The sequence below is a fragment of the Trachypithecus francoisi genome, unplaced genomic scaffold (genome assembly GCF_009764315.1).
Source record: "Trachypithecus francoisi isolate TF-2019V2 unplaced genomic scaffold, Tfra_2.0 Lachesis_group16, whole genome shotgun sequence".
Classification (NCBI taxonomy): domain Eukaryota; kingdom Metazoa; phylum Chordata; class Mammalia; order Primates; family Cercopithecidae; genus Trachypithecus; species Trachypithecus francoisi.
In genome coordinates, this window is record NW_022681461.1 from 6,115,834 (window position 1) to 6,141,092 (window position 25,259).

A 25,259-nucleotide genomic window follows, 5' to 3' on the forward strand; every position below is an offset into this window, starting at 1 on the left:
ACCAAATGATGGCTTAATCCAAATATCTGAGCATGATACTGAGCTGCGTCTTCTGCAGAAAGTATGGTCCACTACCTGAGACCCCTGTCAAGGGAAGCTCACACATCCTGAGCTCCCTGTCTGGTGTGAGGGGAGGACAGCTGATAACTACCTGGCTGTGCAGTGTTCCCAGGCATCATTGGTCTCCAGCCATGGCCTCTGCATGCCTCTGCCACAAATACAGCAAGAATGCCATCCTTCAGACTCAGCTTTAATCCCCAGAGTTTCATCTAGTTCTTTATGGGCAGATGTTGCCCAAACCCTAAATTTCCACAGGCCCTCTTGATTTTTTCATGGTGATCTAGATCAGACATTGAGGCCATGCATGCTACACCCCTGTACTGACTTTCTGATTTCCAAAGCAATTCTGCCATCTCTGCAACCCAGTCACAGTTTTTCTTTACCATCTGGAGCCCTTCCAGAGTTGCTTCTTTGAGGTCACAGTAAGACTGTTTGTCTTTCTGTTGGCTTTGATCTCTTGATGGCCAGAGTCCCTGGGTATCATTATCAGTAACATCAACAACAACAACTTCTCTAGTGATTACATCAACACCAAATTCAATCTTCGTATCAACTTGTACACAGTTCTGTGGCAACCAGGATTTCTCCAGTATTTTAAAAATAACCTGTGCAGCATGACTCATGCTAGCCACTTCACTTTGGCCTTTACCAAGTCCAGTATAGCAAAATTTCATAGCAATTCGCTGTTTCTCGTTACTGGCAGCACCCTTGAAAACATCTCCATGTTAGGTGAGTAAAACTCACGTCTGTCAATGACACCAGGATTTCTTTTAAGAAAACAACCAGTTGCTATTCTGCAAACCCCTTTAACTGGAATAATTTCACACTGGGGCACAATGAAAGCCATATCCCCACATTTTTTGGTGAAAGCAGCTTTGATACCTGCCTCCTGTCATGACTGAAAAATATTATACAACTGATGATTTTATTTGTGATTGCAGCTTTTCCTTCCAGGCGATTCTTTCTAGCTGCATTTCCTGCTATAATATGGTCCTCGGACTACAAAAGGGCTTTCCGTGAACCAAACAACTCATAGACTTTTTTTTTCTCATGTATTTTTTCTTTTTTTTTAACCAGCGTTCAGTACCTTAGCTGTTGCCGTTAGCCTGAGCGGGTTGGGGGTGGCAACCTATTTTATTTTTTATACTTTTTACATTTCCTAAAATTTCTGTCCCGAACATCTATCAGTTCTATGGTGGTATATTTTATACCATAAAACAAACCCACATCAAACCCTAACTCCTCTTCCCCAAATCAAAGCATCATCTTGTATTGTTTCATTTAGCTCAGAGGAAATTGACATAGATTTGCGGTCCTTTCCCTCACTCCCGCTAACCAGCATATCAGAGGGCCTGACTGAGTTTGCCTTCAACCAAGTATAATAAATCCTCCACCCTTTAACGTCCCTCCTTTATCTGGTTTCCAACCTTGTCCAACCCTCTCTCACATGGACCGCAGGGACCTTGTTGTACTCTTTTAAGAAAGGTTTTCTTTTTTTAATGTTGTAATACTTTATACACGTAATGTAATACATAAACAAATTCAAGCGGGGTGTCATAATCATAAACCTAATATTTGTAAACTCACAACTCATCTTAAGGGACAGGATGTTACCAGTACACTTGGAGCTATCAGGCTGAACCATGTGAAACGCCGTTTTTGAAGATTAAAAAGTTTTTGAATAGAGGCAATGTCATACGATCTCATCTCATACTTGTGTGTTTTCCCTGATCCTGTTATCCTGCCTTTTCCCCAGCAATAGCTCTCCTCCAACCTGAAATTAAGTGATCATTTCCCTGATACTTAAATATTTTTAACACATATTTATATGTTGTATATCACTTAAAAATGTTATTTAACTTTGTTTTTGAGGTTCATATATGCTTTCTTGCTTTTTACAAATTCGGCATTAGTTTTATGGCTCATCTATGTTGCTGGGCTTAGATCTGTGGTTCATTCCTACTGTTCTGCAGTGCTCTCCGTGCTCCATCTCAGGAAGAGAGAACAATTTGTTGGCTCAATCTATTTTCCCACCTCAGCTTCCTAAGTAGCTGGGACTACAGATACATGCCACCTTGCCCAGCTAATTTTTGTATTTTTTAGTAACACCAGGTTTCACCATGCTGAGGCTGGCTCCGAATTCGTGGGGCCAAATCCTCCCTCCTTCGCCTTTGAAAGTGCTGGGATTACAGGCGAGAGCCACTGTACCTGTTTGGATTCTATATATTTTTATGAGTTGAAACTTGTTAGTAGCTGTTTGAATAACTGCTTGTATTCACCATTGTGCAGTTGTTTAGATTATTTCATGCATTGACAATTGAGAGAAGTGTATTAACATTTCCCACTGCAATTATAGATGTGCTGTTTCTTCCCATAGTTATTCTATCAAGTTTTGCTTTATATGTTTTTAGCTTATTTCATTAGATGCATATAAGTTATACATTATTTTGCTTTCTGGTGAACTGGTTCTTTTATTCTTGTTTGATTACCATCTTTACTCTAATAATGCTTCAAGACTTGACTCTTCTATTTGATGTGATAACCAGCCTTTTATTGATTATTTGCCTGGTTTATATTTTCCAACCTTTTCCTTTCAATCTTCCAGCCACTCTTTTGTTTTAGGTATGTTGCTTGTAAAAAGTGTTTTATTACTTTTAAAAATATTCCATCTGGTTTTTTTGAAGAGCAAGGTGAGTCACTTTATAGTAATTGTTATTACTGATGTTTTTAGATTTATTTCAGTTATCTAACTGTTAATTTTTTTCTTGCTCCTTTTATCCTTCTTTTGTCTTGCTTTCTTTGAAAGGGGAGTAGGTTGAGTTAGGTATATTTTTAATTTTGTCTTTTTCCATACTTTCCCTGTATAATAATTTGGAAGTTATTGATCTATTTTCCTCTTTGAGCAACTACCTTTGAAATGTCACTGTGACGATTTAACAGAATCTAAAGTTGATAAATATCTTAATTATCTCTTTATCTGTACATGAACCTTAGAGCATAAAACTCCTATCTATAGGCCAGGCATGGTGGCTCACGCCTGTTATCCCAGCACTTTGGGAGGCCGAGGCAGGTGGATTACTTGAGGTCAGCAGTTTGAGACCAGCCTGGCCAACATGGTGAAACCCTGTGTCTACTAAAAATACAAAAATTAGCCAGGCATGGTGGCACGTGCCTGTAATCCCAGCTACTCCGGAGGGTGAAGCACAAGAATCCCTTGATCCTGAGAGGCGGAGATTGCAGTGAGCTGAGATCGTGGCACTGCACTCCAAAGTGAGGCTCTGTCTCAAAACAAAGCGAAACAAAACAGAACAAACAAAAAAATCCTCCTATCATCTTCTCCCCGCTTTTTCACATGCCATTGATGTCTAGTACTCTAGCTCTCTCCTTCCTTTTTTTAAAACCCCACATGAGACATTTTTGTTTAACACTGATAATATTTGTTTTTATTTACTTCAATGTTCTTTTGGTCATAATTCCTTTAAGTATCCCAGGCTTTTATTCTAGATACTTTTTCTGGACTTCCTACTGAAACACATACATATTTGAGAATTTCCTTTAATGAAATGCATCTTTTAGCATATTTTAGATCAGAAGATTTCTAAAAGTAACTCCATTTTTATTCAAATGAAAATGTATTTATGCTGCCTTCCTTTTTGAAAGATACTTTTTATAAAAGATACTTTTGATAGCTTTACAATTCTAAGTTGGCAATAATTTTGTGGTCAGATGTGACTTCATTGTCTTCTGGTGAGAAGCCTGTGTCGGGATAATGATTACTTGTTTGTAGTTGCTCTATTTTTCTCTTTGCCTGCTTTCAAGATCTTCTCTTTGACTTGGGATTCTACAACCATATTGCAAAATCTGTCTGTATATATATTGCTTTTTATTTATTTTTTTGGGTATTTGTTATGTTTCCTGCATCTGTGCACCACGAAATCAACTAACTCTGGAAATTCCTAAAAATCACCTCTTTTCTTGTCTCTCTATTCTCTCCTTCTGGGACTTTGATAGATATAACTTAAATATTTTATTCTATCCTCTGTGTCTTTATTCTCTTTTATATTTCCTATCTCCTTATCCCTGTATTGGACTTTGTTCAATTTCTTTAAGCCCATCTTTCAGTTCACCAATTCTCCCAGTCTCTACTTAATCCATGAGTTAGCTTATCATTAAAATTTTAATTTTAATAATTACATTTTTATGTCTTAATGTTTCATTTGATCATTTTCAAATATGTCTTGTAATTTTTTACAGTATTTTACTCCATAATGATTTTTTTTTTTTTTTTTTTTGAGATGGAGTCTCACTCTGTCATTCAGGCTGGAGTGCAGTGTCTGTGTCTGCATCTCGGCTCATTGCAGCCTCTGCCTCCCGGGTTTGAGTGATTCTCCTGCCTCAGCCTCCCAAATAGCTGGGATTACAGGTGTGTGCCACCACACCCAGCTAATTTTTGTATTTTTAGTAGAGATGAGGTTTCACTATGTTGGCCAGGCTGGTCTCGACCTCCTGACCTCAGGTGATCCACCTGCCTTGGCCTCCCAAAGTGCTGGGATTACAGGCATGAGCCACTGCGCCCAGCCTCCATAATGATTTTTAAGATCTGCCTTTTATTTCTTCAAATATTTCACACACCGTTACTTTATATACTATTTTATAATTACAATTTCTTGAGTGTTTTTTTTCTGCTGGTATTCCCTAATGCTAGCTTGTTTGTCTGGATGTTGGTAACTATAGATTGTGAGCTCATATTTTTTTTAACTTAATCTGAGAAAATCTTTGGGATTAAAACAGGTTACTTTGCAATATAGAACATTTTTGTTGCTTCTGCTGGGAGCTCAAGGATACTACCAGACTACAACCACACTGCTTCTTTAGGAGCTTGAGTTCAGATATCCAGTCCTGCAGTGGGTTCAAAGTTTGACTTCGTCTTTGCAGTGCAGTTCTAAGAATTTGCCTTCAGAGTTTGTGTTTACACACCTGCTCTGTTCAGGTTTCAGCTCAACCTTTCTCCTCACTCTTCCTTGAAAATTTCCCTTGCTTTCCTGGGATCCTACCATGTATATTGTAGTGAGGGAGCCCTTCAGGGTACCTCAAGCCCTGTAATGTCAGAAGCCCTTGATACCTCTCATAAGTATCTACATGTGGTTGTAGATACATGTAGACACACAACAGCCAAAGAGACTTTTTAACAAGACGTAAATCAGATTACACTCCTCCCTGGTTGCAAACTCTCAAATGCACCTCTCAGCACACTGAGAACAAAATCTAAATACCTTATCTTGGCATCTCAGGCCTGCGGAATCTGGTTCGTGCCTGTTTCTTGGACTCTGTTTCCTACCGCTGCACACATGGTCCAGAAGGACATTTTCTAGATTCTTTCCACACAGACAGCCGTTCCCATCACACAGTTATAGACCCTCTGTTTGAAATTCTGCCTGTTTCCCTCAAGCATCCATTCTCTCTTTGGCCAGCCTTGTCATCTGGGATCCTCGTCAGTAGGATCTCAGCAGTAACCATGCTTCAGCCTGGTTTCTCAGCGCCATTCCACCTAACGCAGCCACCCTCATCACCAGTCACTCTGGATTACCTGTTTCCTTCAAAGCATTTATCACCATTTAAAATGATCGTAATTGCTTTTGCATTTCCTCTGTTTATTTTTGCCTCTTTTCTAGGATATAATTCCAGGAGCACAAATTCTGTTGAATCCCAGTGCTAAGAAGTCCTGGCAGATAGTAGTCACTCATTAGATATTTATTGAGTAAATAAAAGAAAGTTACAACTCAGAAGTCCTGTATTAGAATCCTTGCAAAGTACATGGTTTCTCCTAAGAAAATATATGAGATATACAAGAAGAGAGATGACTGAGGAAAACCAGGGTGTGGGGAAGTCCTGGGCCTTTGCGTCGAGGGTTTTTAGTTAGTAATGGAACCCCATTATCTTGTTCATTAACTCAGCAGCCCTGGATTCAAAACATCTGGGCAAGGTCAACTTTTGACTTTGTCTCTCAACTCAGAGTTTATCCATTTATCCACTGAACAAAGTTGAATGTGCTCCCATTCTACCTCTTTTTTCTCATGAAACTTGCAAGACTTTGGACAAACACACACACACACACACACACACACACACAGACACACAGTTTTTTTTTTTTTTAAAAAAAGACTTCAAAAATAATCTGTCTCATTGACCTTTCATACGCGTTTTTACTAATTCTGCCTTTTATTTCTTCAAATATTTCACACATTGTTACTTTGTACTCTATTTCAGAATCACAGTTTCTTGAGTGTTTTGTTTTAGTTTCTGCTGGCATTCCCTGACATTAGCTTATTTATCTGGATGTTGATAACTGTAGAATGTGAGCTGATATTTTACTAGTGGTCCCATAGTCAAAATCACTCTCTCAGGATCTAATTCAGAAAATACTGATGCATACTGTATGCCCAGGAAATTAAAAATTAATAACACTTTTTGATGTAAAGCAGGAATAAGTTCAATTGTTATTTTTTGTTCAACGTCAACTCTTTGAGTGGCGATGTTTAACTCTGAATCTTGCTGTGCACAGTATGCAGAAACAGCAGTCTAATCTCCTTTTGATTAATGAGAAAACATTTTTCTTTCTCTCTGGTTGTTTTCCTCTCAGTAATGCATACACTGAAAACTGAGAGCACATATATACATGTTGCAAAAATTAAGAGTTTGGAAATGTCATTGTTTTGGCAGATGTGTTTAGTCTTTTAAGCACAGCCAAAATGGCCCCTTGATAACTTCATTTTAACTATATGAGTGTTAATTATTACTGAAGGCTGGGGTTTTGCCAGGTCCTTCAGCTGTGCGGGGCCAGAACTGGCCATGGGCTTTTTAGGACGTCTCTGATTTCAATGAAAGCTCCAGGCAACATTTCTCTTTTTTTCCCCCAAACTTTTCTTAATTAAGTTTTTTTTTCAAGCCTTACTGCATTCTTTATGCCAACCAACTGCATCTTATATTGTAAATTGGTTTTGACTCTGAGGCTTGCATTTTCACTCAAGCCTGACCCTAAGTGTTTTGCAAGCCTGGCTTTCCAACCTTTCTCATGTCTCTGTGCACATGATTTGGGCTGAACGTACATGTGTAGCCTTTATAAATTGTTTGCTTTTGGTGGAAATCAGTTTCAAGAAGCAAACTTTTAAAACGATTTTCTGAAGCCGAATTCTCTTGTATTTGCTGCCTTTACCTAACTCATTGTCTTTTAAGTAGTGTACAGTATAGGCTCCAAAAGCAAGATCAGCGGTTGTCATTAGTCATCATGGTAGGAGAGGTAGCAGTAGCAATATTATCTTTTCCAAGTGAAAAAATATGATCCATTGCCATCTTGCAATTTAAATTGTTCTTTTGGACAGATTTTGAGGAAGTCATACAAAGGAGTAGATGGTATTTGATTTATTATTGAGTAGGAAAATAAGATTCTGACATCCTTCTGTTCGTGAATACAAGTCTCATCATATACCTGTGAATAAGCTATAAAGGTTTTCTATAATAAGGGATTTGTCCTTATAGAATTCTAAAGCCCTTGGATTTTTCTGAGTGGTAGAACTGTCTTTGTCATTCATGAGCCTCTTGGCTCACTCTTGAGTTTATGCTAATGAGGCGACTCCCAGTGAGCCCTTAGACAGCTTCAGCTTCAGGAGTGGGGGCTGGACACAAGAAAGACGATCCATGAGATACTAGGGTTATGACTTTGACCCAGCCCAAGCTCCAGAGAAGGGAGGGGAGGCTGGAGACTGAGTTCAGCCCAGTGGTCAATCATACCTACGTAATGAACCCATCAAAACTCCACAACTGAACATCAGGAGTGATCTGGTTGATGAACACGTGCGTTTGCCAGGAGGGAGGTGCACCTTATTTTCACAGAAAGCGCAAGGAAGCTCTGTGTTGGGGATCCTCCCAGGCCTTCCCCCTGTGCCTCTTCATCTGGGTGGCCCTGAGCTGTTCTCTTTATTGTAAAGCTATAATCAAAAGTGTAGCACTTTCTTGAGTTCTATGCATTGTTGTAGCCAATGATCAAATGTGACAGGATTGTGGAAGTCCTTGAATTACTAGCCAGTTGGTCAAAAGTGTGAGTGGCCTGGGACACACTGAACTTGTGGCTGCTGTCTGGAGGGGCTGTCTATGTGAATATTCTGACACATACACTCGGGACTGACTATGCTCTTCACCCGTGAGGTTCGTGCTAACTCCGGGTGGTTAGTGGCAGAATTGAACTGCAATATACCAATTGCTGTCAGAATTAAAGGTAAAATAAAAATCTTTGAAACTGGCTAAAAGACAGACCTCGTATATACCTCTGGGTAAAGCACAGAAAGTCATTCTGAGTGAGAAAGGGTGATTGGCCAGGCTGAACACAATTTCTTTAGGCTTACCTACTGAGCATAGAGAAAACACCTTCTTGAAAAGCTGTTGAGTACTATGCTTAGAACCTGAGTGATGGGATCATTCACACCCCAAACCTCAGCATCACCTAATATGCCCAGGTAGCGAACCCTCACAGGTACCCCCGAATCTAATATAAAATTTGAAAAAGAAAGAAACAAATATATACATACACAAAGAACTCTTAAAACTCAGCAGTAAGAAAACAAACAAGCCGATTAAAAAGGGGTCCGAAGACCTTAACAAACACACCAAAGAAGATATATGGATAGGAAAAAATATATGAAAAGAATGCTGTGTATCACATGTCACCAGGGAGTGCAAAATAAAACAGCAACGAGACACTACTACACATCTTTTAGAATGACCAAATCTGTAACACTGACAACACAAATGCTGGTGAGGCTATGGGACAACAGGAACGTTGCTGGTGGGAATGCGAAATGGTACAGTCACTTTGAAGGACAGCTTGGTGGTTTCTTACGAAACTAAGAACACTCTACCATAGGATCCAGCAATCATGCTCCTTACTATTTACCCAAAGGATGAAAACATGTTCATCCACATACACACAAAAACCTGCACACAGATAGCAGCTTTACAGCAGTTTAGTTCATACCTGCCAAAACTTAGCAGCAACAAAGATGTCCTTGAGTAGGTAAACGGATAGATAAACCATGAGACATCCAAAGAAATGAGCTAGCAATCTGTAAAAAGATATGGAGGAACTTTAAATGCACATTACTAAATAAAAGGAACCAATCTGAAAAAGTCTGCATATGGTATGATTCTAACTATAAGACATTCTTATAGTGGTTGCAAGATCTGTGGTTGCAAGGGGTTGGGGATAGGGAGATAAATAGCACAGAGGAGTTTTAAGGCAGTGAAGATACCCTGTGTGATACTATAATGATGGATATGTGTCATTATACATTTGTTTAAACTCAGGATTTACAACACTAAGAGTGAACCCCAGTGTAAATGATGAATTTCGGGTGATGATGATGTGCCGATGTAAGTTCATCAGTTGTAACCAGGGTATCACTCTGGTGGGGGATGTTGATAATGAGGGAGGTTATACATGTGTGGAGGTAGGAAGTATATGGGAAACCTTATGCCTGCCTCTGAATTTTGCTGTGACCCTAAATATGCTTTAAAAAATAAAGTTGTGGCCAGGTGTGGTGGCTCAGGCCTGTAATCCCAGCACTTTGGGAAGCTGAGGCCCACAGATTGCTTGAGCCCAGGAATTTGCAACCAGCTTGGGCAATATGGCAAAACTCCATCTCTACAAAAAATACAAAAGTTAGCTGGGCATGGTGGTGCACACCTGTGATCCCAGCTACTTGGGAGGCTGTGGTGGGAGAATTGTTTGAGCCCATGAGGTTGAGGCTGTAGTGAGCTGTGATCATGCCATTGCACTTCAGCCTGGGCAACAGAGTGAGACTCTTCAAAGCAAGCAAGCAAGCAAACAAGCAAGAAAAAAAGAAAGAAAGAAAAAGAAAGATAGCATAGAAGATAGAGAGAGGAAGGAAGGAAGGAAAGAAGGAAGGAAGGAGAGAGGGAGAGAGAGAGAGAAAGAAAAGACAGGAAGGAATGAAGGAAGGAAAGAAAGAAGGAAGGGAGGAAGAATAAAAGAGAGAGAGAGGCCGCTTTCCTGGGATACTCTGGGAACAAGCAGTGGCACTTGGGAACCAGGTCATAAGCTGCAGCAAAGAGTTGGGAAACTGTTCTTCCCACATTGCATTACATGCTTATTTGTAATAAACAAAAATAATATAAAATAAATAGAAATAAATGTAATTACGTTGAAATACACATTTGCGCTGGCTTCTTGGAATTTGGCAGCTCAGCCAGCCTCAAGAGGCATAATAATAGTATTGTCATGGCGAGTCCCATAGGCGGTGATGGATGAGCGTCCTTTAGTGTCTTCAGGACTGTGGGTGTATTGATTGATAGGTCGAGTAAAGCTGCAGGGGGGAGCAGGTGAAGCTGAGTGGGGACGGAGGTTGATGCCCTGGATGGGTAAGCAAGGCACGTTTTGGGGAAGCCCTGACAGAGTTGGCTGAGGGGAGATTATATGGGAGTGCCAAGAGAGGACCTGGCCTTGGCTGTCCATGTGGCGCCATGTGTGTGTAGATGCCCATGAGGCTAGTAGCATTTGGGTATAATGGGGTTTTCTGGATGCATGACATGTGGCTAGCATCCCTTGAGACAATCACTAGAAAAGGTTTATAAACAACACATTTTAAATAATAGGCATGGTTGGGTGTACTGTCCACCAGGCAACAGAAGACTCTGTGGATTAGAGCAAAGGAAAGGCATGTGGACAGATGCATAGGGAAAACGAAATGCTGGAGAAAGTGACCTGACTTGTTTCAGGCCAATGCTCCCACCGAGAGCTAGAAAACATGGACCAAACTGTAGGAAGGAACCAGAAAGCTAGCAAAAGAGCAGGGACTTGGGGTCACAGAGCCCAGAAGGAAGGTCAGCCAGGACCAGGAAACCCAGCTTTGGGTGTCGCTTTTCCACAGAGACATCTGATGATTTTCCAGCGGAAGCTGAGGGGCTGAGAGGTGGAGAGCAACCAAACGGTCATGTCTAAGACAGCCTTCTGCTGTAAAAGACTCTACTGGACGTGCTGTGCAGGGGAAAGCACTGGCCGCCATAAGGCTTTGAGCACTTGAATTGGGGCTGGTGCAATCAAAGGATTAAACGTTTGATTCAATTTAATTTTAAATACTCTATAGTTAGTCTCAATAGCCTCATGTGGCTGGCAGATATTCTACTGCTTAGCCCAGGTCTAGAGCCTACCTTGGGTCCCGAGAAGGGCAGTGCAGCCACCTGGGAAGTGCGTGGGCTTTGCAGATGACCAAGGCTCGGTTTGAATCTTGCCTTGCTCCATAGTAACCGTGCAAACTTGGTGAATAATCCCTCCCTCTGTGTTCAGTTTCTTCATCTATAAAAAGAGAATAAATAAAGTAAAGCCTACCCCATAAAAAGGTTTCACATACTAGTGTCTGTACACAGCAGGCATTCAATAAAGATTAGATGGAATCGTCTATAGATTGTGGGTTCCAAAAAGCCGACATCATTTTTGAAAGCCGAGCTTTATTGTCTTCAAAAACAAATGTCAATATTCCTGTTGCTGAACTTACATATTATTTTTTCTCAAAATCCCAGTGGCATGTTCTACTTGGGAAATAAAAATACATTTCACAATATAGACACTCTAGAGAAATTATTTGCGTAAGAAGCTACCAAAGGTTAATGACATTACCCTATATATCTGAACTTTACAATCAGATGAAATTATTTGGGACACACACAAAGGACTTGTTTTCCTACCACTCGTTCTCATTTTTAATAATAAAAATGTTAAAGTGCAGTCATTTGCACAAAGAAATAGCCTGTTAGGGTACACACAGTCTTAGGAAGCCATCTTCAGAGAGTGTATCGATGCTAGAGAGAGCAACATGTTTACCACTCTTGGGCAGGAAAAGATGCGGCTTGTCAGGATCTTTTCTACCCACGCATCAGGAGTCAGCTGATGGCTGTGATTTAGACTTGACGCCATCAGAGACAAGCAAAAATAATGTACAACTGCTTTTGACTAAAAGAAAAAAATAACCCATTGTATTACGGACTTCCGCAATACTGCAGCAAAGGAAAGAGTATTTGCTAACGCGTCGAGACTCCTCAAGTAAATTGCCACCTACCCTGATAACGTTCCCTGCACCAAACCAACATTATAAATGATGTACCTTTTCTTTTAAGAAGGGAAAGAAATGCTGAGGGAAGACATGGAAAAGGATAAAGGTGAGGTTACTATGCCCCACCCAGCCACTGCACCATCAGGATATTAATAGTTGTTGTGAACTCCACTGTAACCCGGCCACCGTCCTTGGGTGGATGTCTGCGTTTATTTACCCTTGAGCTTCAGAGAACTGGGGTCTCAGAGCTACTAGCAGCAGAATTTGGAGCCAAACCCAGGTCCTCTATCTCCAATGCCTACTATTTTCTCTGCTAACTGACTCCCTTACTATCTTAGTCCATTAAGGCTGCTATAAAAAATATATCATAGGTCAGGTGGCTGGTAAACAATAGAAATTTATTTCTCCCTGTTCTGGTGGCTGGGACTCCAAGATCAGGGTGCCAGCTTGGCTGGGTTCTGGTGAGGGTCGCCTGGGGAGGGTTGCAGACTGCACAGTTCTTGCTGTGACCTCATATAGGGGAAGGGGCAAGGGTCTCTCTGTTGCCTCTCAGTCCCATTCATTAGGGCTCTACTATCATGGCCTCATCACCTCCCAAAGGCCCCACTTCTTATGCCATCACCGTGGAGCCTAGGATTTCAACATACATTTTGAGGAAACACACACATTCAGATCATAACATTTCTCTATGGGTCTTACTAAAAACCAAAATTCTATACCTTGAACCACCTTTATCCCAAGAAAACAGAGTGTACAAGCTTGGGAATAAGTTTGTGCCAAGATATGTTTGTATTGCCCCGTGAAAAAAATCATAAAAATTAAAAAAAATCATTCTAATAAAAATTGGATGTAGACTTTGGGTGGTAATAAGGTATCAATGTAGGTTTATCGATTGGAACAGATGCACAACGGTGAGGGGGGTGGATATCGGTAGTTGGGGATGCTATGCTTGTGCAGGAGCAGGAGGCGTACAGGAAAACTCTGTGCTTTCTGACCAATTTTTCTGTGAACCTAAAACTGCTGTAAAAAACGTCTGTTTGAGAAGATAGAGTGTAGTAGTTACTGTGCTCTGAGCACTGCCCGATAGAGTTTCATAAAGGAGCTCACTAATCCTGACAAGAACCGTATAAGGGAAGTTCAAGTAGCATCCCATTTCACAGATGAGGAAAGCAAGCCCAGGCAGGGTCACTGACTTGCCCGGAGTCCCACAGCGAGTGGTAAAGGAGCTGGAACTCAGACCTCACGCTCGGTCTCGGTTCTGCACCTCCTTTAGAAAAAAATGAGGAACTGCGAGGCTCAGGTGCACACCCCTAGATCTGGTTGTCTTCAGAAGGTTGTTGCTTTTGACGGTCCTCAAGGATCTCATCAAAGCATCATTCAGCAATTTATTTGGGGTATTTCTCAGAAGAGTATTCCATAAAAAGAGAAGACTGTCTAGGTTAGAGCTGGAAAAGACGAAGAGCACGTCTCGGTGCCCATGGCCTTGCAACTGGACTCGGGGGGTGCAGGAGCAGCTCATGAGTTTCGTGGATATGAACTTTGTCCTCCTAAGATGACCTGCAACACCAACCAGCACCTTCCTTTTCTTCTGCTGGAGCCCCTTGCGTGTTGTTCCCTGTGGACACTGCTTGATGATTGCACTTAGCTCTGGGGGTTGGCTGCTGAAAGCTAACTCAAGCTGCTGCCTGCCTTCCAACAAGCTCCAGAACTCTGCAGGTGCATTTTTGGAACTAATCTTGCCCCTGTTGTCCCTCCTATTTATTCTCCCTTCCCAGTTTTCCTTAAAAAAAAAAAAACCTTAATAGTGTTTGTATTTTTGTAAGCTGCCTTTATTTCCCTAGGCCTGGTTACAGATATTTGAACAATCTTCTTTTTCTGTTTTGTGTAGTCATGGACACCCGATTTTTGTTGCCTTTTTTCTCATTCTAGGTTGTTTCTACATGAAATGAATGGAATGCTTGAGAAATTTGCCACACCATTCTGCTAGGTACAAATCAAAAAGAAAACACATCTACTCTTGGTGTAATTTCTAGCTCTGCCTCAAGAATCTTCTAGCAGCTGCTTTTTCACCTGGCCTAATGGTCAGGTCGCACCCCTGAGTATGTCAGTCAAACGTTCCTATCACTTTTCAGCTTTGCTGTAGTTGTAGAAGAGATTCAGTGAAACCTGCGAAGCCTAAAATATTGACAATAGTGGCCCTTTACAGAAAAATATTTGCTGGTTTGTGCTATAGATGATATTCTCTGTTCAAAATGTAAAATAGTTATAATTAGCAATAACGTTTTGCCTGCAAAAACAATCCTAGATACTTTGGGTTCAAAAAATAGCCTGTAGAATGAGATCATGTCTTTTGCAGGGACGTGGTTAAAGTTGGAAGCCATTATCCCTAGCAAACCAACCCAGGAACAGAAAACCAAATTCCATGTGTTCTCACTTACAAGTGGGGAAGCTAAATGCTGAGAACACATGGACACATGGTGGGGAACAAACCACTCCGAGGCCTGTCGGAGGGCAGGGGGTTGGGAGATGGAGAGCATCAGGAAGAATAGCTGGTGGATGCTGGGCTTGATACTGTGGGGAGGGGATGATGTGTGCAGCAAACCACCATGGCACACGTTTAAATCTGTGTAACAAACAGATCCTGCGTATGTACCCCTGAACTTGAAAAAGTTAGAAAAAAAAGCCTTTATAAAAATCATCAAATATATAGAATTGAATGACAAGAACACTACATGTACAAACATGTAAAAACACAGCCTACAGAAAATTATAGCATTAAATAAATATATAAGAAAAGAAAAAAGATTAAAAAAGAGTAAGTGTTCATCTCAAGAAGTTATTTTTGGAAAAAAGAATTAAACCAAAATCAAGTAAGGAAATAAGAAATAAATGAGGAGATATTGACAAATTAGACAACCAAAAATATCTGTGAGAATTAACAAAAGCAGAAGCTAATTTTGGGGAAAAAAGTAAAGTCTACAATCTGTGGAAGGTTTGATTAGAGAAAAAAAGAGAAAATGTTAAAGAAGGAAAGAAAACAAAGAAGGAAGAAAAAAGAGACTTCAATGCAGCTGTCCCAAAGATTAAAACTCATAACCAAACACAACGGACAACTTTACTCCAGTAAATCTGAAAACCCAGATAAAATGGTTATTTTTCTAGAAAAGGGTGCCCTGTCAAAACTGACTCAAGTACAGATTTAAAACCTAAACAGACATTTAACCATATAACCATAGCCATAAAAGTTATAGGTTTAAAAATGACCATGAGAGAAATTAAATCAGTAGTAAAATCAATAAACCGAAAAGTACCAAGCTTAGATGATTTTATAAGTGAAATTTACCAAATTTCCCAGGAAGAGATAACTTCTCAAGACTGTTCCACAGAACAGCATGAGAGAACCAGACAAAACGAGGGGAGAGAAGAAAATCTCACTTGTGAACATAAACACAAACATCCTTTAAAAATTTACAAATGAAATGCTTCTGTGTATATCATACATCAGCACACCTCACCTGAGGATTGCAAGATTATTAAACTTAGGAAATATATTAATATAATTCACTGAGTTATAGGCTAAAGAAGAAAAAGCATGCTATCCTCAAAAGGCGCAGGGAAAAAAGCATTTGATGACATTCCGCATTTACTCATTATGAAATACATTAGAAGGCTGGGTGTGGTGGCTCACACCTGTAATCCCAGAACTTTGGGAGTCTGAGGAGGGTGGATCACCTGAGGTCAGGAGTTAGAGACCAGCCTGGCCAACATGGCAAAACTCTGTCTCTACTAAAATACAAAAATTAGCCATGCATGGCATTGCACACCTGTAATCCCAGCTCCTTGGGAGGTTGAGGCGCAAGAATCACTTGAACCTGGGAGGCGGAAGTTGCAGTAAGCTGAGATCGCGCCACTGCACTCCAGCCTGGGTGACAGAATAAGACTGTCTATAAACAACAACAACAACAAAAGAACACACACACACACACACACACACAAAAGAAAGAAAGAAACCCCAGAAATACATCAGCAAACTAATATAATATTAGAATGGGACTCCCATGCCAGGTGAATACTATCTACTAGAAACCTACAGCAAATACTAACATTTAACAGGCAAAGACGAGAAACAGTCCCTTTAAAATCAGATATGCAGTGAGACTGGGACTACCACAGTGTCCAGTGAGCATGTTCCTGAAGGTCCCAACCAGGACAATGAGATGAGATGGAAAAGATAGAAGTAACAATTGCAGAAAAGAACAAGACAAAATTTTGTCATTTGCAGACATTGCCAATACAGGAGATGGAAGAGAAAATAGAGGCAGACACAGACTAACAGAAGATTGGTGTTTTCATAATATAAGAACATGTATGCAAATCAAAAAGCAAAAGTGCAATATGGGCAAAGAAGGGATAATTCACCAAATAACCTATTGGTTAATCAATGCATGTGAGAGGCTTAGTGTCTCAACAAGGAGGCCCTTCTGTTGAGTTTAAATCGTCAAATTAACACCTTTCATCATTCTCTGGCAACACTTCCGGAGCATTCTATAAGCTACGATTCGTTCCAAAGACGAGAATGGCACGTCGGGCTGGGTGTGTGCAATGCCACTGGAGACGCTGCAGGAGAGGCTGCCGGGCGGCTCTGACTGCGGCGGACCACATCAAAGCGCTCTTTGTAAAGCACCACCCCGTGCTGAGTAGTCGCTCCAGGTTCTGCAGGGACTTGCTTCACACACCGTGCAACCCGTGTTTCATCCAGCACAGACACCATTTACATTCACACACAGAAAACCAGCTGTACGTGCTGCTGCACTGGCTGGGGAAATGGCAATGCACATTTCATCGGGATGGATATTGTAGTCAGGAGTGCCCCCATCTAGCAGAAGGTTGTTTTGGGCTGATAAATTCAAGGTTTGTTATCAGGAAGACTTGTGTGGGTCAGACATGGTGGCTCACGCTTATAATCCCAGCACTTTGAGAGGTGAGGTGGGAGGATTATTTGAGGCCAGGAGTTTAAGATCAGCCTGGGCAACATAACGAGACCCCATCTCTACAAAATTTTTAAAAAATTGGGCTGGGCATGGTGGCTCACGCCTGTAATCCCAGCACTTTGAGAGGCTGAGGCAGGCAGATCACTTGAGGTCAGGAGTTTGAGGACAGCCTGGCCAACATGGCGAAACCCCGTCTCTACTAAAAATAGAAAAATTCCGGTTGTGGTGGCAAGCGCCTGTAATTTCAGCTACTACGGAGGCTGAGGTAGGAGAATTGCTTGAACCCGGGAAGTGGAGGTTGCAGTGAGCTGAGATGGTGCCACTGCACTCCAGCCTGGGTGACAGAGTGAGACTCCATCTCAAAAACAAACAAACAAACAAATAAATAAATAAGGAGTGGTGGCACATGCCTGTAACTCCAGCTATTTGAGAGGCTGAGGTGGGAGGATCGCTTGAGACCAGAAGTTCAAGGCTGCGGTGAGTTATGACCTCACCATTACACTCCAGCCTGGGCAACAATGAGATCCTGTCTTTAAAAAAAGAAGAAAAAAAAGAAGACTGATGTGCTCACTGACCTCTCTGAGAGGGCTGTTGAGTAGTATCTCAAGCCCCAAGTCGAGGCAACACAGCATTTCCTGCATCCTCACCTTCATCCATAGCATCCACGGCACCCGTGCCATCCGTCTCCCACCCCGCGCTCTGCCGTGGAACATCAATCGTAACAAGTTCCTGTTCAGATCAGGTGTCCAGGGCTCTTTCCTGTAGGTACTAACCATCAAGGACACCTTTTCTTCCATGAAACCAACATCTGTTGCATGATTAATAACCACGGCGAACAATTATTTAGTGCTTATTTTGTGTCAGGCACTGGCTTAAGTACTTTACAAAAGTGTCTTCTTCACAACCACGGTATGAGATGTGGGTACTGTTAGCTTTCCCATGTGACACGTGAGAAGCAGAGGTTAGAGAGGTGAAATGGCATCCACACATTTACAGAGCCAAGTGGTGGAGTTGGCCTTGGGTGCCAGCTCTGAGAACACTCAAACCTGGGGGCCTCTGGCACCTCCCTGGCCAGGATATGGGGCTGAGAATTGAACTGAAACAAGCAAGAAAACTCTTCGTAGCAGCAACTTCCATGTAAAGTCCCCAGGTCCCGACGAGCCTCTTGCCTCCTTCGTTTGACCTGCAGGGTGTTGCACTCCCAGAATCTTGCCCTGTGGAGCTGGCTGAGCACACCTTGAACCCTGGTTCTGCTGTTACCTAGCTGTGTGGCCTCGCTCATTTGTTTCCACTGGTACATTGGAGTAATATTAATAGCCCACCCACAGAACTGTTATTAGGGACAGTTGAAAAAATGCATCTAAAGCGGAATCCGGTGGACAAAAAAAGGAGGCATTTTTTAGTGCGAGACCTTTAAGAAGTGGCCCTGTCCTAAGAAGCACATTAATCTGGGGCTTAAAATGATATTTGAACTGCAAATTATGTAATCTTCATGAATTTTTCAAAAAACCTGTAAAGCTCCTCACAATGACTTTTCCAGCATCATGCTTCATGTGGGATTGGGAAGGAAACGCACTGCCGGCCTCTGATTTTCATGTGGCCTTGATGAACCCATGTGCTTCTGCTTGGCCTTGGTGGGTGCTCCTGAGGGTCTGCTTAGCGCTCCCAGCTTGCCAGGTGGCAGTGAGGGGAGAGCTGGGCTGAGCAGCTCAGGACACCCTCCTCCCCTGAGACCAGGGCACTGTCCACTTCCACAGCTGCCCAGACCGCTGTCCAACATGGCCTCCACGAGACCTTAACCTTGCCAAAAGAGCAAGTCAGGTAGCTCAGTGTACCCACCTCAATAAAGCCTGAGGGGCTAATCCCATTCTATAGCAGTTTCCCTGGTGAGCTCACAGTCCCCCGACCTTGCCTATGCAATGGAGACGTAGGAGCCAAGCGTAGGAGCTGGAAACACTTTTTCCTGCTTCCATGCAAGCCACATGGAGGTGGCTGCCATCATCATGTTTCTGCAAGCGTATTCCCCAAAATAGGATGTGAGCGTATTCCCCAAAATAGTAACCACACGGTATTCTACAATATCCCATATGGCGTGGTGCATGCCTGCTGAGACTATGTTTTACAGCACCTGTCAGGGAGGGGAGTGGGTGGGCAACAGTTAGACAGGCCAGGTCGGGGAGAGGGATTCCTGAGGACTGTAGAGCCATGAGCATGGAGTGGAGGCAGAAACTAGGTTTAACCCCAAGGCCACCCATGGAGGAAATTTGTAAGACCACAGTTAGTGGCAGCCAAGGTTCCAGGACATGGCTGTTCAGCTCAGATTGGGATCCAGGGTCCAGGAATAGGAAAGGTGCAGTAATCAAGGCAGGCTGGCTGGCAGCCTTGCACCTTTCAGGGTATAGGTGAGGAGGCTGGCAAGGGCAAAGACAGGGACACATTTCCATTACAGAAACAAAATGTAAGTCCAGGTCCTAGAATAGGCTCAAGCTCACAAGAGACTAACAGCATGCTTGACTTTCATATATCCATTCATCATTCATTATCTGTCCATCTATCCATTCACCCACCCACCCGTCTATTCAACCATCCACCCATCTATCCAACCATCTACCCATCTACTCAATTCACTCATCCACCCATCCACTCATCCATCCATCCATCCATCCATCCATCCATCCATCCATCCATCCATTTCATTCTTTTTATCATTTGGTACTAGTGATGAAAGAAAAATATTAAAATATATGTAATTCCTCTTCGTGGACCTCAAATGGGAGGACAATGCTGAGTCATTCGAGCCAAGGAAATATTCCCCATGTGTCGGGTGACTCCCACTTCTTGCCTCTCCATGAAAGCAGTAAGGGTCTGTCTTACTGGGTCTGTCCAGGTCCTGTCTATTACACTTTGATAACTACATAGAGGAAGGCTGGAAAGGCAGGGGTCGAAGCAAGTTCTTATAGCAACTGTTAAACTTTCCCTAGTGTGTATGCAAGATACATGTGGTGAGTGTTTCCACCTTTCCTATCCACTAAAAAATGGGGGACAGGGGAATAAAGACTTCAAAAAGCGCTAGAATTCCGAAATTCAGTGGATTCGCTTTCTGTTGCTGAAAAAACGACCACAAACATGGCAGCTTAAAACAACAAGTATTTATTATGTTACAGTTTCCGTAGGTCAGGAGAATGAACTTTCCCGCTTTGCCAAATTCAAAGGGCAAATGTCAGTAAACACTGTTTACTGTTACCCACCTCTAATAAGTGCTGGGTATTTTACACTCATAATCTCTTATTGGACTGAGACCAGGGCACAGAGAAATTCTACTGATTTCCTAGTACACAGTCTTGAAAAGCAAGCCAGTTGGGTAACCCACAAGCCCAGCTTCAGGGGCATCAGAGTTGGGGAGCCCCAGTTGTCTGAAATAAAGGGGAGAAGAAGGTCTCATTGGAACCCTCAAGATCCAAGCACAGCTAGGCTTTTTTCCAAGCCAGCGCTGTTAATGCTAACATTATCCTTTATCGGTATTAAAAACTAGCTCTGGTTTCCCCTTAATGTGTGGATAATCATAATTACTGTAGGGGTAGATATAGCATGATATAAAGTGGCAATATAGCATGATATAAAGTGCCAAAATGGTAAAAGTATTTCCACGAAGGTGTTCTTCCCCAAAAGAACACACCTATTTAGGGACCACAGGTGATGTCCTATAATATGGTCTCTTCTCCTTGTGTCTAAACCAGGGAAATAAGGCATGAGGGAGGGGTCTTTTCCCAGAGCACTTCCATGTCCCTCTCTGCCAATCCACAGAATGAGGCTTTCGGGTTCAAAAGAAGTAAAGTGTACTTAAAGAAGTAAAAGTGGCCGAATGTGGTGGCTCACACCTGTAATCCTAGCACTGTGGAAGTCTGAGGTGGGCGGATTATGAGGTCGAGAGATCAAGACCGTCCTGGCCAACATGGTGAAACCCCATCTCTACTAAGAATACAAAAATTAGCCGGGCATGGTGGCATGCACCTGTCGTCCCAGCAACTTGGGAGGCTGAGGCAGGAGAATTGCTTGAATCAGGGAGGCGGAGGTTGTGGTGAGCCAAGATCACGCCCCTGCACTCCAGCCTGGTAACAGAGTGAGACTGTCAAAAAAAAAAAAAAAAAAAGAAGTAAAACTCCCTTTTCTAGATGGCAGGATAGCAAATGTTTGAAAAAATATTGATGCACCTGTGCTTTCTACCTTCTTCAGTGTGAGCTTCTCCTTCTTCAGCCAGGGCCTTATGTTATCTGGGGAAGATTAGACGTTTTATGGATGAAAACAAAGAGAAAGAGACCATGTCTAGCTTTTGACTTCTAAGATAAACTCTTGAAGCACTGGGTGAGAAGGCAAGCCCAGATTTGTGGGGAGAGAGTTTGGAATTCCCAAACTTGCCATCATATATAAAGAGTGAAGATGAGCAGTTCTGACCATACATGCCCTCTCAGCCAAGGCAGAGAGACCTGAGGCTCTGCACAGGGGAATCCCTCAATAGGGAGCCAGAGGAGGGGTCTCATGCCTCCAGGTGGGCAGGGGGATGGACTGGAGAGGGAGGTTTATAGGGAAGGACAGGGCCAAGGTGAGGATGTTATCCGCCCTCTGTGAGAAGGTATAGACCCAAAATGGAGTGAGGTGGAGTGCAATGTAGTGTGGGCTTGTCCCTGTTCCTATTTGGAATTTCCCAAGACAGCCATGGCCAAGCAGCAATGGCTGAGAGTGAAGCTTCAGATGATGGCCTAGCCTGGGGCCCTTTCTCTGTGGAAGCCACAGGACAAGGACCGTGCCTGAGATTGCTGGTTGGAGCTTTCAAGGGCACCAGAAAAAGGTGCACAGGGACCCCAGAGTAGGAGCTGAGGGTGGGACCCAGTGGGAGTTGCACACAGACCCCGAAGGATTTGTGCCCCCAGGGGCTGAGATGGGGACCTCCCAGGAGCAACCCCTGAGCCCCATTTGTGCAGCATCGGGGAGTAGAGGCAGCTGCAGAGCAAGTGGAGCCAGAGACCAGAGTGAGACAGCTGGGCAGTGGGCAGCTAATCTAGAGAATGAGCTCCTCAGATGCCAGGAGGCTGGGATGTGCCTCCCTGCACCTGGATGCCATTTGGGACAGAGAAATGGGTAAGCCGGCTGCTCAGAAGACAGGGGCCTCTCTGATAGCTAGAGTGTCTGCAGAAGACTCAGTGTGTGCCTTAAAAAGCCCGGTCAAACCCAAAGGAGGGGTTCAAACTGAGCTAACAGAAATTGGGAAGCTTAATGGTAAATTTGATTTCTCCCCATATCAAGACAAGATTAGTCAAAAAATAAAATATGTTGAAACTGAGAACTAGATAATGTCAAAGAGGAGATCCCTGAGCCTGCTGTAGCATGCAATTTCCCCAAGTTCCATTTCAGAGGAGTTTAACCTTGCAAAGAAAAGAATATATGACTACACCACCCCATGCAGTCATCTCTGGTAGGAGGTTGGTGCTGCAGGGCTGAGAAGGGCCAGGGAGGAGATGCTAACCAGCCCCTACGGTGACTGCTAAACAGGCTGCAAACCAGATATCAGAGCTGGAGGTGTTGGGATCTGTCCAGCCCAGTATTTTAATCTCACCAATAAGGAAATTGCAGTTGAATGGCTTGTCTCAGCCTTCCACCTAATGCATAACGAGTTAAAATCAGAGCCAGAATTTAAATTCAGGTTTCCAGATATACCAGACAAGTCGCAATTAAAAGAAAGCTTATGCAGCAATATTTCTAACAGGCAAAATAGAATTTGGCAGACAGCATAAATAGGGATTAAAATAGATGATGTATTATGAAAAGAGGAATAACATACCAAGATGTAATAACAGTCATGAATTTATATGCACTCATCAACATAGCTTTGAAATATATGAAGTAAAAATTGACATAATTACAAGAAGAAATGGAAAAGTGGGATATTTTGATAAAATTATATCACAAACTACTCTATCGGATGAATAATTAGTCAGGCAATAGAAGATTTGGGCTATACAATTAATAAGCTTGATTTGGTACAAACACCCAAGCAATGTGTGTGATCACAGCTCACTGCAGCTTCCAACTCCTGGCTCAAGTGATCCTCCTGCCACAGCCTCCTGAGTAGATAGACTCAGGATAGACTGTTGCACTCAGTAACTAGAGAATCTATATTCTTTTTAAGGTTATGTAGCATATTTATAAAAACCAATCATATGCTATTTCTCCCCCAAAAACCAAATTCAGAGTATGTGTCATAGAAACCATGTGCTCCAACTTCAATGTAACTAGAGGGAACATATTAAGAATTAAAAACATACACCTAAATATAAGGTCACATACTAAAGAGAAAATAACAATAGAGATTCTCAAATATTTATAACAAGAAGATACCGAAAATAAAAATGTGTGCCTTGCAGCTAAAGTGCTACATAAAAAGAATATTTATAAACGTGAAATGCACTACTAAACTAAGATTGAAAATATATATTAGTTCAGATTAAGGTTTGTAAAAAAGAATAAAACACTGTAAAGAAATTAGATAGAAAAAGTCATCTAAAGCCCAGAGCAGAAATTAGTATATGAGCTTTTTAACTCAATAAACTTTATTTCTAGAGTAGATTTAGGTTTCCAGGAATATTGAGTGGAAAGTCCAGAGAGTTCCCACGTACCCTGCTGTGCTCACAGAGGCACAACCTCCCTGACTACGGACATGCCACACCAGAGTGGCACACTTGTAAAACTGATGAACCTACACTGACACATATCACCCAAAGTCCACAGTTTACATGAGAGTTCACGCTTGGTATTGTAGATTCTATGGGTTTTGACAAATGTGTACTGATGCAATCACCTTGTAGTATCATACAGATTAGAATAAAATACATTCAGGTTTCCTGATGTCCTGGCCCCTTCTAAGCAGACTGCCCAGGCTCTGTACAGGAGGAGGGCCCCCAGGGCTCCGCTGCACTCTGTCTCCCAGCCCCTGGCTTGCTTGGAGTAGCCCATCAGCTTTTCCTTACCCGGATGGAGCAAAGCCAGAAAGACATATAAAGGCAACCTGAGGATTCCAGAGAACTCTCCACCCTGTGGGAGTTTCGGATTTCCTTTGGTCTGTTCTCTGGGGAACCCCATTTTATGAACGGGAACTTCCTAGGATGCAATTTTGAATCAGCCCTGGCTACTGAGAGCTGTCTCTGGCTCCTGGGAACAAGCAGATTTTGCCAAACAAGCACTGCCAGGAATGACGAGTGCATCAATGGATCCTTAGGAGCACCATTAATTGCCCAATGAGCGATTTCAGGCAAAGTAGGTCTCTGATGCCTCCTAGATGGCAAGCGAGTGTCAGAACTTGCCCCAAGATTTGCGGCTCTCGTGCAGCTAGTCAAGGGGATGATGGTGGTGAATTTTCCAGCCACACTGCCCAGGAGGGTGTTTGTGTCCACCCCTGACTCCGTTGCTTTGGTGCTTTGCAGAGCTTTGTTCTGGCCTGCAGAGGCACAGCGGGTCCTCTTGCTTGGGAAAAAGGTTGCCACAGGCAGTTCTTTAACTGTCTTGCATCCTAGCTCCTGGTTTTCCCCATCCCTTTCTCTCTGAAAGGTATAATGCTTAAGTTCTGGTGGCAGCAAGGAATAGAACTTACTTTTTTTCTTTATGAGAATAAACACAGTAATAGCATTCAAGTAGTGCATTTCGTGTCGCTATCCCTGTGTGTGTCTTAATTTCCTCTTGGTAAAGGACACCAGTCACACTGGATTAGGGCCACCCTAATAACTGGCATGAACTCCCGGGTGCCTGGCATGAACTCCTGCAATTTTGGTGAAAAGATTCCTCGTGGGGCCAAACTGTCTTCCCAGGCCCTACTGTCTCTCATTAGGCACGCATCCCACATTGGGAAGCCATCTGCTTGTTATCTACAGGGAAAGCAGGGAGCTAGCATCTAGCCCTCCTTCACCATTGTTAAAATAAACACTTTAGACAAATTCAATTTAACAGAGTTTATCTGAGCAAAGAAGACTGGCAAATTGGGCAGCCCTCAGAACCTGAAGAGGTTCAGAGAAAGAGAAGTGAGGCACAGAAATAGCCGGAT

General features: G+C 42.5%; 1 pseudogene; it reads right to left on the bottom strand.

The window, feature by feature from the left end:
* Positions 1 to 217: 217 nt before the first annotated feature.
* Positions 218 to 24,861, bottom strand: LOC117099458 (annotated as a pseudogene).
* Between the last annotated feature and the right edge of the window lie 398 nt (positions 24,862 to 25,259).